At 46.2% G+C, this 15,899-nt stretch overlaps 1 long non-coding RNA gene across 1 annotated transcript; it reads right to left on the bottom strand.

The window, feature by feature from the left end:
- Positions 1 to 4,572: 4,572 nt before the first annotated feature.
- LOC117205662 lies at positions 4,573 to 8,492 on the bottom strand. Its single transcript, XR_004487265.1, has 2 exons — positions 7,488 to 8,492; positions 4,573 to 6,916 (listed from the first exon to the last, which is right to left on the bottom strand). It is a non-coding gene; the product is annotated as an uncharacterized LOC117205662 (long non-coding RNA).
- Positions 8,493 to 15,899: the final 7,407 nt, after the last annotated feature.

Here is a 15,899-nt window from a genome sequence, read left to right as displayed (position 1 = left end):
CTGGCAGAAGAAAGACGCTGAAGGGAAATGGTAGAAGGGGTTGATGATGGCTAGGTAAGAATCTCTCTACTTTCTAAACGGCTGTTCCACCGCTGGTATGCGGAAGGGTTGAAGCTAACCTGGACTCTTTTTTTCATCAAAACTTTTTTTGATCCCCTACCCTCGACGCGATGGGGCGGTTACGAGGGTCCCGTTAGGTCAGCTCGCCAGCAAGCTGCCCCTGGAGGTGTGTGGTGGCGATGCAGTTGCGGCATTTCCCCCTTCTTTTTTCTTTCCTCTTTGTTGTCCCGCTCACGCTTCTTCTTCGCCTGCTTCCTTGAAACCCTCGTCTAACTGTGATCCGTGTAATCTACGCGCAGCTTCCGCGTTTCGAGGGCCTGTCTGGTTTTCTCACGAGTGCTACGTTTGGGAAACCTTCTGGTTCTATTTTTTCATTCAGTTGGGAGTGGACGCCGTTTTTTGGGAATTAATTCGGATACGATATTTCCCAGGAAAAATATGGAGAATAAGCGTGTGAAAGGGACGATGGCACAATAATAAAACCGAACCTTCAACCTTACCTGTACGAAACTTAAACCTGATTTTATTTCAGTTTAAACAACAATGTCGTAAAACACTATTTCACATAATTGTAGTAAAAACACTCGTCTTAAACAACTGTCCCTCGTATTTTCTACTGCTTTATGTAGAATGGTAATTGCTGTCATTAGCCCTAATCCTCGACGTCGACGAACAACTGTGTATCAATAAACTGCTTCAACGCAAACCTACCCCTTGTTAAGTCTCAGTAAAAAGCATTGTCCTTTAGATATTATTTTAAAAATCTGCAATACGAATTGGTTTGTTTACGACACTGTCGTTAAATTAATCAATATTGCCGGGGTTCAATTCTTACGTTTAAGAATAATGAAATAGGCGACGAGTTTCCGCAACAGAGGTCTCCTTGCGCATTCGATTGTCTTGGAAGCAAACAAAACTTTATGTTTTCAGCTGTCCTGCAATAAAGTCAGCGGGGCCCAGAAATTGTAAATATGGTAAAACGTACTTGGTAAGAAGATATTGAATTGTGGAAAGGTTCGACTACTTAGGTACCTTTTTCGTGGTAGATTCTTTAGTTGCTAGTTAGATAATTGGTTGCAGGGCGTCATGATTATTACAACACCGTGAATTTTGGAAATGGTAAAGTTTGGAAATTTTTCCAATTGTGAATCATATACTATGGTATGCAGGCTTGAAAAAAATTAACTGTTCATATTTCGCTTGTTTTTCTCGGCTGCAGATACGATTACTAGATGCGATCATTTTCATAATGCGATCATTTTCATAATGCGCTCACCTTTCCATTTCTCCACGGTATCAGAATAGTATTAATCGATCGTTCCCTGCTGTTATTATCGCAGGTAGAAAAGAAAATCAAAAGTGAATTGGACAATAGGGTATTTTTGAAAGTGTATAAAAGTCTTTCTTGAAGAACATGACTGAGAGCAACAAAGATACAGGCTTTAGGAGGAGAAAGATCCTGGTTTACACGGGGGCGATTCTTTTCTCGGGTTTATCACCTCGTTCCGGTGCCAAACGAGGAGAACTGGTACCGCTGCGGAATGCTAAGCGTCGAAAGTCGATATTCTGCAGAATGCAACGCGGAAAGCAAGAAAGAAAAAATAGAAGGAGCAGAAGCAGAGGCGACAGCGCGTGTCTGGACGCATAAAATTTGCCTTCCTCGAAAAAAGGACAAGAGAAAAAGAAATAATCAATGGTCGAATAGAAATGGACGACGCAAGGTCGCGAACCGTAATTCTGTCGTCGTTTTGCAAATTTCCGCCGTCTTTTCTTTTTCGTATTTATGCGTTTACGGTGCACCTCGCTGCGCTCTTCGAGGTCACGGATTTGTCTTTTTTCTTGAACAGGGTCCCCTAACGGGATCGCGAAAAATTGGAACCTACCTGGGACCGTTAAAAATAACGCTGCCGCTTCTTTCTTCCCTCCCCGACCTTCTTCTTTCTTGACACGTACGCAAAACAGGCGAGAATTTTCGTAGACAATTGGAAGCTTCGCTTCTAAAGCGATCGACTTTAACGATCTCGGGAAGGCTGTTCGAATTTTCTTCTCATTGTCTCGCAATTGAACGCGGCACAAGAACATTCACGAGAAACGCCAGTTCCTGAATCGTTGCTCGGAAAAACGCAGCCATTTCTTGCCGGAAGTCAAGGACGGGGCCTCGACTTTGCTCGTTAGAATGCTACTTATTCTTTTATTATTTTTTATTGTCCAATGGTAAACGAAACGGCCGATCCAAGTAAATAAGGTACATTCTTTATTCCAATTTCTTTGACTTTTAAATCGAGTTACGTTTGATGAAACATTCGTACAGAAGCGTGGTTAGAACGAACGAATCAAGATCAGAGACAATTTCAATTTGTCATTCGTTAAACACGGACTAAACTTTTCCCCCGATTCCGTGTCACTAACAATGAGGCCAGGGCCGAAACAAAAGCAGGGTGTCGTTTGGTGGCGGCGAAAAGCTGCGAAAGGATCAGGTTCGGCCAGTGGCGAAATAACCCGATACGTTATGTCAGCGCGGGCAAAGGTGCATCTCGCATATCCGGGGTATACCTCGGTTCGCCGCGTCCACACCGTCAGGGTCGAGGGAAAGAGAGCCGGGAGTTGGCCGGGTGTTGGTGGTGGGGGCAGCAAGACGAAGGGGAAGGAGGCAACCCGAGAAGAGAACCCAGTAACCTAGTGCCGAGTCGCCTGGAGGTCTGCAAAAACAAAAGAGAGAAGAGAGTGCGTGCCACGTGCCCCGGTGCGCCGCCGATCGGCGATCCCTTGCGATTAGTCGCGGTGCCCGTAAAAATTACCCCTTTCGCGCCTCCATGCGATTTTATCGGGCAACAAGGGTGGCCCACGGCGACCGCCAGCGCCACGTGCTCGAGATTTAGCGATTCTTTTCGCCGATATGCTGCCTTTTCAGCTCGTTCGTCTACTCTGCCTTCCTCGACATCGATGCCGAGGCCGAGTCATAATTAAGCTTCGAAAGGTTTATCGTTGATACGATACGATCGCTGATTTATTGCTAATACGATATAATTATCGATTAGGGTTATATTCGAGATGGACGATTAAGTACTATTTTAGAGGGTATGGAAATATTCTTTTTTTGTAAAGTATCGATAAAGGAAGGAAAGAAGAAATGTACCCCGTTTAGAAATGACTCAATCGCGATAGAGCGTGATCAGCGAAAATATTTCCATCTCGAAGGCCAGCTAGAGGCGCGCAGGAAGCGGTCGCGAAGAGAAAAAGTGGCAGGAGGAAAGAGGAAAGCAACAACGACGTTTGATCGGTCGTCGCGTTTCTTTCTCCTTTTCTACCCTCTCGTAGTTTATTATACAAGAAAACGAGGAGAAACAAGGTGTAAACGATAAGGAAAGAGATACACTATTTTCTTTATCTAGGATGGTAAAGAAGTAAAATAACCCAAGGGTGCGCTTCCATGGACGATGAACTGACTGTATCGCAGGCTCGTTGCTAATTAACCGAACGATAGATTGGATATTAGCAGCGAAAATGGTGAACACGGTCTTCCTGGCGTAACCTCCGGTAACAAACTTATCGATCTATCGATCGTTGCGTTCCACAGAAAGGTCACGAGGATCATGACGGGGAAACATACACGTTGGCACGTGTTCACGTGCGCTCAATGCGCGACAAAACTGCATATTCCAGGATTCCACGCGAATGATTACCGCAACTTCAGCAATCTATATCAACGTTAAACATAGGAAGCCTCCTGCTTTCCTTTCACTTAACTTTTACTTCAAACTTCATGGTCCTATGAAACTAAATTACGATTTTATCGCGTTACGTAGAACTTTACCAGAACCATTTCTCGGTAAACTTCCGCCCGACCCATTCCTCGCGATTCGACCCCGAACAGAAAAATACGAAAAAAGAAAAAATATATATATATTACTCATATTTTTTTTTATATGGATATGTGTGTATAGAATCTGTGTGCAGCGAGCCCGTCTCTGTTTCTCTCGCTCGAACCCGCATTCGTACTGCACTCTTTTCTCTCTCGCTTTGTCGATGCATTCGGCTATCTCTCCTTTCTCTCGCCGTAACTACATACAACGCAAACCTTCCGATTTCCTCTCTCCGTCTTTCTCTCCTCGGCTTGCCGCTTCTTCTCGCTTCGCTTCTCTGTTTTACAACGTGCGATCGCGATCCGTACCGAGCGGAGCAGGAAGAGGAGAGGCGAGGAGAGGAGGACATCCAAGTGGAACGTCCAGGTCCGAGGAGAGATCGTTAACGCGGCTTGAACAATCGAACGTAACGTTAATCGCGATCGAGGTGAAAATAACGTAATATCATTGATAACGACGCTACTTGTAAAGATAATATTAACACAACGTCGCTCCAATAGATACAATTAAGGTGTATCAAGTAAATAACGGGCTTTAACGATCGTACGAGATACAGAAACTGACAAAAAGGAAAACAGGAAAAAAATTATTTAAAATTTGTCGAGTGTATAAACTGGGTTTATAAACTCTGGAACATTGTGTACTGATATTTCAGTAGGTAATTTATTATATTTGCGTTTCATTTAGCCATTGCTCGAGGCAATTAAGGAATCACTGCTATAAACGGGTTTATTGCATCAACCAAGCAAACAGAGGTAATGGAGTTCTATACGCTCGATAGATTGACATGTTATTTATGCGATACTGTTATAAAAAAAAAGTGACTTCGAGAGAATAATCAAAGATTACGAATCAAATTTGACGTCAAAATCGTTTAATTTTAAATTCATAATCATAAAATTCATAATCATAAATTGTAGGTTCGATTCGATATCAAAAGTTTATAATTTTATATTCTGCAAAGCATACAGAGTTTCTATCATCCGTGCCATAAATCCATTAATCGTATATAGCAGGTCGAATTCGACACCAAAGTTTCTTCCGATTCTTTGTATAATTCCGTTCCGCCGCAAGAGAATCATCTTCACGGATGATCACGGTAACTAAACGTCGTAGTCGAGACGAAGTTCGGAACAATGACAATAGTCGCCACTCGGTGGAAACGTCAACGATCGGGATCGTGGGACGGGCCCGCGAAAAACCGCGACGTGTGCGCGTGGAATGCAAAGCGCGCGGCGTGTTCGTGGCTGAAAACGCGCGGATCGCGCGCGTTACAACGCCGAGGATGGAAAGAAGTTATGTGTAACAATGCACGCGGCCGCACAGTAACTGCTTCCTGACGACCACAGACAGAGAGAAAGGTGGAAAGAAAGAGACAGTGTCAGAGGGAAAAGGGAGAAGGAGAGAGGCGGTAAGAGAGAAAACCGCGCTCCTGTTGGCCGGCCGTCGTGCTTTGAGGCGCATTCTCTCTCGCGTGCAGCTCGTACGAACACGTAGCGCGAGCGCGAGTAGAGGAACGGGTCAACGAACACTCATGTGCGCAATTTCAACGAAAAATAGGCAATCGAAGAATCCTTTTTTTGTTCTTTCCCTTTTCTTCTCGATTCTTTACTTCGTTCGTCGAGCCTCGTTCGTTTTCGGTACGTTCGACTCACTGGTGACCGTGTACCATTGTGCTCGAAAACTTTGGTCGTCAAGATATCCGATAACGATCGCTATTCCCCGATGATAGTTTCTTAAACTCGTTAGATGCCAGAGATTTTCTCATAGGTAGGAGGCAAAACAGGATAAGAGAAGACACAGTCGGTTGTTGTTTGCTTCATAATAAATATATTCTAGAGAGAATAGGATAAGAATAATTTCGTAATATAAGGGTCGAAGAGAGAACAGGTTGTTGCCATTTTTCTTTGTCCGCTAGTATCGTAGAGTTTCATGATCGATCAACCAGGTCACCAGCGATCTCGAAAACGCGAAACTCAATAGTATTGGAATCGTTCGCTATAATTGAGGGACAACATGTATTTTTCCAATGGCCGTGTTTACGTCTCGTAACGGCTATATCGGCGAATAAGTAGTATACTGGTAGCGCGTAATTGCGGTGTAACAGGCGACGATATAGTGGCGGTAGTAATAGCGGTGGTAGCAGTAACATACGGAAAGAACAACATTTTTCATTGAATTTACTAAAACGTGCTTGGCCACGTTCTACTCTGCTTTTAAATGCAATCAGACTGGATACACGTTACCCGCCGAACAAGCCGACGAACGTTTAGTAAATTCAACTGGATACATGTTTAGTCCTGGTGTTTGTACGGCCAGTGTATGCTTCTGTGTGTGTGTGTGTGTGTGTGTGTGTATGTGTGTGTGTAAGTACATCGCGTGTACTTGAACGCGTCTGTTGGTGTATCTGTATGTGTGGTTATGTAGTGTGTCTTTACAGTAACCAAGTAACTATCGGAGAGTAATGACAACAATTTTCCAGCGGTAGCAGAGATACGGGATGCGGAAGTTCGCAGTCATTGTGTTTTAGGATCCTTCGTCCGCACCTACGTTTTCATACATGTACATATTTATATTATATATATTTATATTATTTATAACGGTGCCTTAGTGCCCCTTAATATTACGATTTAAATAATTATAATAATAGTAATAAAAAAAATAGTAACATTTTCAAGGTCGCCTGCGCTATAAATGAAAGGGCGGCTGAAAGTTAAACGAACGCGCGTCGAAACGGACAACCCTGCAGACCGCCGGGTGCAACAGCGAGATTCGACGGTTTAAACGCATCCAGTCCTCGCGCTCACTTGCTTGCTCGACAAACGACGAACGAAGAGCAGCAGCGACTAGGTGACTGATGTCCATGGCAGTGCGAAGCTTCCATTCTTGTGTTCCTTGCTTCTATCGAGGGGCATGGATCGCGGTCGCGAGCTCGGTTCGATCGCGCAACGATCCGGATTCCTCGGACGGCAGTGACGTTGTTGCTGGTCTCTCTGCAAAAGAAGAGAAAACGTACCGTTGTTACTTCCACATGTTTTGTACGCGTTTCGTAGAATTTCATAGAATTGTGGTACATCTAAAAGAGAATGGACAGGTGCCGATATCATTAACATAGTTATATTTGTATCGTTGGACGATTAGAAGAAAGGAAAATCAGCGCGGAGCGAAATCGCGCAGTGAGAGTGGTTATGGGATGTCATGAGGGCGCGGTGGGTGAGGTGAACCAGCAGAACGAGGGAGCGAGTCATAGAAGCGGAATATCCTGATCCTAGCGAAGGTCGTCTGGTGCATTCTAGGCGGGTAAAAACTGCATAAGAAACCACGCCCTGGCTGGAGCCGCGATCCTCAGGGACGCGTGACCTCCACGTGGAATCGACACCCCTCCTTTCAAGCCCATTCCATACGTTTAATAACGCCTATATATCTTTACACGTAGATAAAATCAGCCAGTTATCACCGAAAACATACAAGACGATGTAAACGTCAGCTGACAACTGCTGAAGCATTTCGCTTGCTTTCGAAACACTTGGAACGATAAAAGGCGCGCGAGTTCTATGTACTTACATATACACAGGGCTGCGGAACAGAGAGACGAGTGACGCGTTACCGGCTACCTACGTTCTACCTACTTCACCCACCTACCTAGCAACCTAGTTGTCTGTGCCGTTTATTCGCGAACGGTGTGCGCGTTTTATTGCTAATCGATACAATATATCTTCCGGCGTCCAGTTGCGAACCAGCTGCGCGAACCGTGTCGAACGGCCTTCGCGACGATTTCGCCGAGGTCGCGACGCCAGAACTCCGTCTTTTTGTCCATTCGATCTGCGCATGGATCGGATTCGTAGAAACGGTCATAGGAAAAGATACCGCGAGTAATCCTGAGAGCTAACGATTCTCTCGCCTTAGGCAATTTACTAAGAACGATCTTACGGCAATGAAGATGAAGAAAGGAAATGGAGCGAGTTCACGTTCACGCGGAACAATCGATCGTATCGAGGAACTCATAGAGTTCGCTGGATAGAACGTGAAATGTGACTACGTTAGAGGAACAAATGGAAGTGGAAGATGAAACGATAGTCGGCTCTCTCTTTCGAGAGAGAGGTTTCACTTGCACTTTCCACTGGGGGCCATTTCTGGGCCAAGTTCATCCGAAAACGTTACTTGTAGGGATCGTCCCCTTTTTTCTCGCCACGGAGAAAGCGCCTAGGCCAAGATCGTTTCAAGGGGGAGAAAGAGAAAACGAGAACGATGTCGTGAAACGCCACTCTCTCCCTCTTCGACGGCGGCAGCCGCGTGTAGAAGTGTATCCAACCGGGTGGTGGTGTACGAGGACGAGTGCGAGAGAGGAACGGAACGAATGGCCACACGCTCCGGGTCCAGTGGAAAAATAAAACTAGGCAGACCAGAGAAGTCCGTTAGACCGCCTCCGCCGTCTCTGTTCGCTCCATCGTGTCCGCGTGCGCGTTGCGCCTCCTTCTCGAGAGGGAGGTATGCACGTTGGAGAAAGAACGAGTGAGAAGACCTAACCTAAGCCACCAGGAGAGTCCGTGTGCTTCGGGCACGGCGCTGCAGTTCGCCCCTGAACTTGGTTCTCCGTCTTGCCCACACGACGTTGACCTACTTCCATGGCCTACCCGATATCTCGATCGTTCTATGCCCGCGAATACGCCGCCGATTTTCCCCATACGAGCTCATTTCTCCTCTTCGATATGGTGATTAGCTACTATGCATTTTACCGATGTCTCAATGCTTAGGTTTGTAGGTGTTGTTTCGTTAAAGCTTTATTTTATGTTGCGAAGACAATTTATTGAAAAAATATGAAAGACATTGTATGTCTAGATCTTCGTACCGACTAATGTAGATTTAATAGTAGTTTCGTAACAGAAGTTAATTCCTGGCAGATTGAAAGCCAATCAACATCGAGCGTGAGATCGTTAATCCACGATCTAATCGAAAGGTGTCATTCGTTCTATCCGCAGTTAACGATCTCCCGTTCGAAGGCAACGAGTCAAGGTCCCTTAACTATCGTCCGTCCCTCATTTTCTTAACTTAATTTGCCCTACGTATTGAATTAACAGAACTATAAAAAAAATTTATATACAATAAAAAATAAATAGAAGGATAATCAAAGTTTCGGATATTTTTACTAAAGATTGGAAATTAAAGCGAAACAAAATTCCTATACGTTCGTTTATTATATAAATTTATATGTTTTCGCAAGCGTTTTGTTTTTTACATTTATCGCATCGTCTCAAATTTATATAAAAAACGAACGAAGGTTGAAATTCTCGTTTCAAAATCGACGAGACATTAACACTACGTGTTTTGGATTATAAAACGAATGGCTGACAATCGGTTCCCGATGCCGGTAACATTCAACAGGCTGTTTGCATATTCAAAGTGCGAGGAAGTAAAGTTGCACGAGCTGCGGGACGATGAATCTCGCGTTCCAACGTGACATCTCGATCTCCTTGGGCCTTATCTGCCGACTGAATTTCCTGCTCGGGAACGATCGAGGTGGCCGCAACGCCTGCTTGCCTCATATATTATTATTAGAGCGGCGTCTCGGGGGCGTTATCCGTTATCTCGCGTGTTATCTGTTGGCCGTAAGTTAAATGAGCTGCCGTGATAATGAGCTGTGCATGCGGTCTGTGTCCCGGTCGCCAGAGAAAATCGAGGACCCTGCAGATTACCGTACAGGGACTATCGATATTGTGTGTACATATGTAGCGAGCAGAGGGCTGATCAACCTGTGCCGGACTCATTGGTTTAGACACACGGCAATGCACAAGTACCCGGATAATCATTAGTTTATATAACAAGTCATTTCCCGCGGCCACGTGATTTTCTCGTCAAGGCGAGCCGCTCACCACCACTCTGGCACCGTTCTACGCGACACACCGCTACTTCTCTGCCACCATAGGTCAGCACCACCACGCGATCACTTCGTATACCTAGCTACCGACTACCGACGGAAAGAGAGAAGTTCGACCACATTGACCAACACTCGCTTCGATTCTCTTTTCTTCCTTTCTTTTTTATTTTATACTTTTCTGTTTTTTCTTCCTTGCCTGGATGGTTGTTTGGTTCTTCTCGAACGATCAGATTTCTTAAAAAATTTCCCTCTTGAAACAAAAATAGTTTAATCTCGGGCAGCCCGGAGCAACATGGTCCAGGGATTTTATTAGAAAGGAGCAAGATTATGCGGATGAGTCACGTACAATTAGGTAGAAGAGGATTTTACTACCGGCCGAAGGAAATTCCTGCGGCTGCTCCTACCTTGTTATACGTCCGCCAGCACGGCGTCCGTAGCACGGCAAAGGAGATGAGCCCGAATCCGAATAAATAGGATGAATCCAAATCCGCGTGAATAGGACGAACTCGAAACAATTCTTGGCCGTGATCCAGAAATCAAGAGAAGCTATTGCGACGAAAACAAAATTTCGTTAAAACGACGACAGCTGTGATCCGATTTCAAAATACGCTACCTATTCCACAAGAATAAACGAACTACTGCGGTTTTAAATGGGAAAAGAGAAGTTTACTCCAAAACGGTATCAAATCCAAAGACTCTGTCTGATTCCGCGAATTCCAGGTTCGTAGGTGTTGCGAGAGACCGATGCATTCCATAGAACGCTGGTAATGGAACGCTAAAGAAGCAGCAGCTCGTGCACCTCGACCACGATCGAAACGGAGAGAAAGAAGGAAAAAGATCGAGAGAATGACTACAGCAACGTAAGTAGGGAGGGAAGAGGAGAAAGAAGAGGGATAGAAAAGAAAGAACATCGTTGGTGGGACAGAGAACCGTCAAGTGAAATAGAGAGAGATAGGAGAGTCGAGGCAAAGGTGGTCTTGCCGGCGTAAATGCCACTGGTTGGCATTATGCCGCTTGTTGCCTGGCCAGACCTTCGATGCACATCGAACACATCCCGATGATGATTGCCTGGCTGCTATAATCGTGATATCGTTCGTCTAAGATACACCATCAGAGAGGAGACGTTTAGCCAGGCGAGAACGTTTACTCGTCCGCTCCGAGGGAATTTCGTGTTGCGCGAGCGACCACACGACGACGATCGACGACAACCACGAGGACGGCCATGGCCTATTTACCTCTGGCAGAGTCACCAGATACCACCGTGCCGATATTGGCCTTTTCAAACCTCCCTCCAACGTTCTTTCGCCGACCCCACCACGCAGCCACTATCCCGCAGGTTGCGTTTTTTATTCACCACCTACGCGACACGACGCCGCGAAAGGTTGCCGCGATGCCTGCGAGCTGATGATTCCACGGCTCGGCTCGGTAATTTCGCGAATTTTCGATTTACATTTAAATTCGAACATTTTGAATGCAGAATATAGATTCGAGAGAGTTGCTCGTTACGAGAGTTTCCTGTTGTGTTGCTTGTATCAATCGGATGACTAATATCGATCGATCGGTCATGGAAATCCCGAAACGGCCGACAACTAGGAAAATCCGTCACGGTCAACCTCCACCTTCGATCCACGAGTTTATTCGAGAGCGCGTTTTGACGTAATCGACCCGCGAACGGATCATAATCGAGGCAAACGGAATTGCGGCGGTACAAGGACATCCAGTGCGACGGTAGTGCATAACGTGGAACGGTTCAGGAGTCGGAGGAGAATTTTCGAGGCGGTGAGAAACCAAGTGCAAGGAAACGCCGCCGCCGCATGGAGGGATCCGTGGAATGTCGAATTAAAGTCCGGTCTCTGAGCCACGATCTCGGATAGGAGAAGCGTTATTCCAGGTTAGCTAGACGCGGTCTACACACGACCAATGCGTACACGTTTCTATAGGAGTCTGTGACGACCGAGGTTCGAGGTGAACGAACCTCCGAATCTCCTGTACGACCGTACAAAGTAAAAGACCGAAAAGGCCAATGGAAAAAAGTTGTAGAAGCTTTAAAAAAAAGAGTGGACGTTAGTAGAACGCGGCAGAAGATGGAGAACGACTATCTCGGAACATCCGATTGGCTAGAGAGGATAGAGAGGAAAGAGAAAAAGAATTGAAGAAGGTTGAAAAATAGAATGGAAGGATGGGGGAATGTCTGGCACGGGAGGAGAATACAGGGACCGCGTGTATCTGCTCTTTGTGTACAGGCAACGAGCGCGAGTTGTTCCTTTTCAGTCAGCGATCGTTTTGCTCCGCGCGATTATCGCGATTTAATGATCTAGCTCCGCGATATTAATAATCGTAATAACCGGCGCGGCTTATTAGCCACTTTTATTATACCACTTGTGTCACATTGTAACCAGTCAGCTCGCGTAAATACTTCTATGAAGCGTAGAGTGGGGTAAAGGGATAAAAAGTGCCGTGTTTTTTTATTTTAAAAACCGTTGCTGCAAGCGTCGATGACGTTGTTCAAGGCTGACGTTTAGCTCTTTTTCATTTTCTATTTTTTCTTTTTTTTTTCTTCATTTCTTTTTTTAGCGAGAGTCCCCCGACGGCGAAATACGGCGGAAGAAACGGGGTAACGCGACGCGACGCTAGGATCAGCAGTTTAACGCCCGTGTAAACTCGTACATGTTCACCGTGTTTCACGTGCTCGCGTGGCTACTCGCCGATAAATCATATCTGGCGTCGCATTACAGAAAGAAGAAGACAGACGGGTATAAAAAAAGAACAGACGTGAATCGATTAATTTCCGAGAGGAGAAACAAACTCGATATCGCTACTACAGATTGAAATTAATCGTCGATACGGAGAATAATCATTTCATTGAGCACGTGGTTTCGAGAAAAATCGTCGACTTTCTCTTTCGGTACGATTTCTGATCGATGACTGTGTATTAAATTCATTCATCGTGCTATTATGTGCGAAGCATACGATAGACAATAAAACATCTGTTTGCCTAAAGGCACAAAGGGGCATCATTTTTACATCTGACTGTTTATTATATCAGTATGAGAGATTTAAAGATATCGCGAGATGACTTTGAAGAAAGATCGATATTGACAAGGAAACGATCGGGAATTGGATGGAGCACTAGTCCCAGGCCAAATAAAGTCAAGCCTTAGTTTTTCGTCGCCGTATGTGCACGTGTGTGCGCATGCGTCCGATACGTAGGTCGAAGAGGAGGAGGCGAAGGTGGAGGAGGAGGCATCGTATCGGCCAGTGTCCGAGCACGTAACCAAATTCAAATCCGGGGGCGCCATTGTTATGCGAGCTGCATCGACCCGTTCAGATGCCTGGCTGCCAAAATCTGCGACCGCTGGGTTCGATAGCATCGCAGCGCCTCGCTCTAAACCGATTGATTCGATGCGTCACAGGACTATTGATATCACCTCGGCTCGACTATTATAAGACATTGAATCTCATTACGAGTGCTGTTCAACATTTCGACGGACTTGTCCTGAATTTTTTAAATCTTAGCGACCAGGTCGACTGGTCGAACGAAGGGGAAGCAAGAGAAGAAGCGCGCGAAGAAGAACGGAGTAAAGAGTGTACATGGCTAACGCGCGGAAAAGAAGGGAAGAAGGAATGTGCGAATATACGCGAGAGAGCAAGAGAGAAACGATTGGCATGCAGGTCGCGCGGTATGTTGTCCTAGGTCACGCGTAATCCCACTCTCTCTCTCTCTAACACACTCTCTCTCTCCCTCTCTCTCTCTCTCTCTCTCCAGCTCTCCCTCGTCCTCTCTCATCTCATGGATGATGCACGAATGATGCGACGTTCTACGTGGCTGTCGCCTTTCCATCATTTTCGTAACCAGATCGTGGACAGAGAGGCGAAATAATGTTGGGTGATTCGCCTCGATGCGAATCGCCGGAGGAAGTGATTTACTGAGTGGCCGCGGATTTTCTATGGGATTTCTGCCGTGTTCGTTGGCTTTTACTAAACACGCCGGATGAATATAGATTAGCAGTGGCGGGGCGGGGCGCGCGAGAACGCGACGATAAAAATAATTGCGCGATCGCGAGAACGAAGCAGGAGTGAATCGATACATGTGCTCGCGGATAAAATACGTGAAGGTTTTTCGTGAAAGATCCTCTTTCTTCGATGATCGTATAGAACGTACACGAGCTCGGAGCGTGCTCGACCGGTTGGCGAAATTTTCGCCGGAGTTTCCCGCTTGCGAGAGAGAGCTGTCCCGCACGAAAACGATCGTTTTCGAGCGAGAGAAACGCGCGCACCGGTGGCCGAGAGCGAGAACCGAGCCGACCGAGCGCGTACGAACGAACCAACGATCGCTTATTCCTGACGAGGAGAGCACGATCGTCGGCGCGCGCGCACGACCGGGACGGTGAATGCCCAAAACTCAGCTGGTGTCAATGAACTCGGCCATGTGAGGAGTCGGACGAGGCTTCCTCGGCTTATACTCTCTATCGGGGTCTTGTCTTTCCCATGGAACCAAGACTAATTTCGTGACTTTGCGAAAGCCTCCGGCGACCAGGAAGTGCACCCGTGAGTTTCCTGTAAACGCGATCGTTCGACTTTCTCGATCCAGAACTTCCACGTTCCACTATTTTTAATACAATGGAAAGACACAAAAGTCGGACAATACAGAGGAAACGAGTACGTGTTAAACGAAAGTAAGAAGAACGAAACGGAAGTATAGTAAACTACGAGCACTCAAAACAAGATGGATAAAATCGTCTGTGAAAGGAGGCGAAGTCGTAGTGTACGGAAGAAAAGAGATCTTAGCCGCCAGAAGTTCCCCTAATTACGCGCGGCAACGACATATTTGGCTGCGTAGCTGCCGACAGACAGAGAGAGGAAGAGAGAGGTGAACGTTCTAGACCGACTGGCGGGGCACCTGTTCGTAACCGCGACAAGAGAACCGAACGATTTATGCATGAAAAAAGATGCAATTTGTTTGCAGCTAAAATTGAATCGGATATTAAACCAATCATTTATCCTGGATATGAACGATAGGTCAAAAGGACAGAAGCGAGATCGTCGAACAGACAAACGACGCGAACGTCACTCGTATTCGAGTAACGTGACGTAACGTGAAGAAATCAGACAGTTGCCTCCCCGCTCTGCCCGCGGGGCTGGCAGCGTGTTCGTTTTTAACCGGCTCCCTCTTCTCTCGTTTTGAGTCGCCGGTCACGCGCGGGTCAGCGAATCTTTCAAGAGGAATCCTCCCTTCTTTTGCGACCTGGACGCGAATAGCACCGCGACGACTATGCCGAACAAGGTAGAGGTGGTGGAGGTGACTCGAGAGGGAGACAGAAACGAACGAAGTGGGAGGGTTGATCGCCGAAAGAGAAGTTCAAGTAGTCGCGATTCGATCGCGTCGCTTGCGAAGGTATCACGATGCTTGACGCAGGCCCTCGAGTAATCGAGAAATCATCAGGGAAAAGAAATAAACGATCGATAGATCGCATTTCCAGAGAGAGAGAGAGAGAGAGAGAGCAACGCGATAAAAACAAAGTTCCTTTATTTGCGTTCGATTTCGTAAAAATCATGAAATAATAACGATCTTTGATCGAACTCGCGAGGAAAATACCGCTACCATATGTCAGCGTACGACGAGTATTATGTAAGAGAGGAGGATACAGGTGAACTCGTTTCTATCGACTCGAAGTATCTGTCGGTGACAAGAAAAATGCGTCAACGACGATGATCACGATGATCGACTAGCCGGTGATTAACTCTCGTGTAGATAAATCCAGGTGAAAGAGACAGAAAGAGAGGGGGGATAGGAGAAGAAGAAGAAACGGGGGGAAAGAGACGCGTTGAATTCCGCGATCGATGAGCCGGTCAGAGAGCCGCCGACAGAGAGCAGGCTGCTCTATAAATACGAACACGAGAAAGAGTAATTAACGGACTTACCTCTTAGATGCAGGCAATGACAGTCTCTGAACGCTTCATTGATGAGTCTCATCCAACGAGAACGGCGGGCGATGTCTTCCCTTTCGTATGTGGATGCTCCACTCGGGTCTCCTCAAATACGAGGTCGAGGTTTCTTCTCTTCTTCTCACGTGTTCCATCGTCGATTCACGAACGTTTCA

The sequence above is a fragment of the Bombus bifarius genome, unplaced genomic scaffold, assembly GCF_011952205.1.
Source record: "Bombus bifarius isolate JDL3187 unplaced genomic scaffold, Bbif_JDL3187 scf7180000007992, whole genome shotgun sequence".
Classification (NCBI taxonomy): domain Eukaryota; kingdom Metazoa; phylum Arthropoda; class Insecta; order Hymenoptera; family Apidae; genus Bombus; species Bombus bifarius.
Note: the sequence above shows the minus strand (reverse complement) of the source record. Positions and strands in the feature narration are given on the sequence as shown.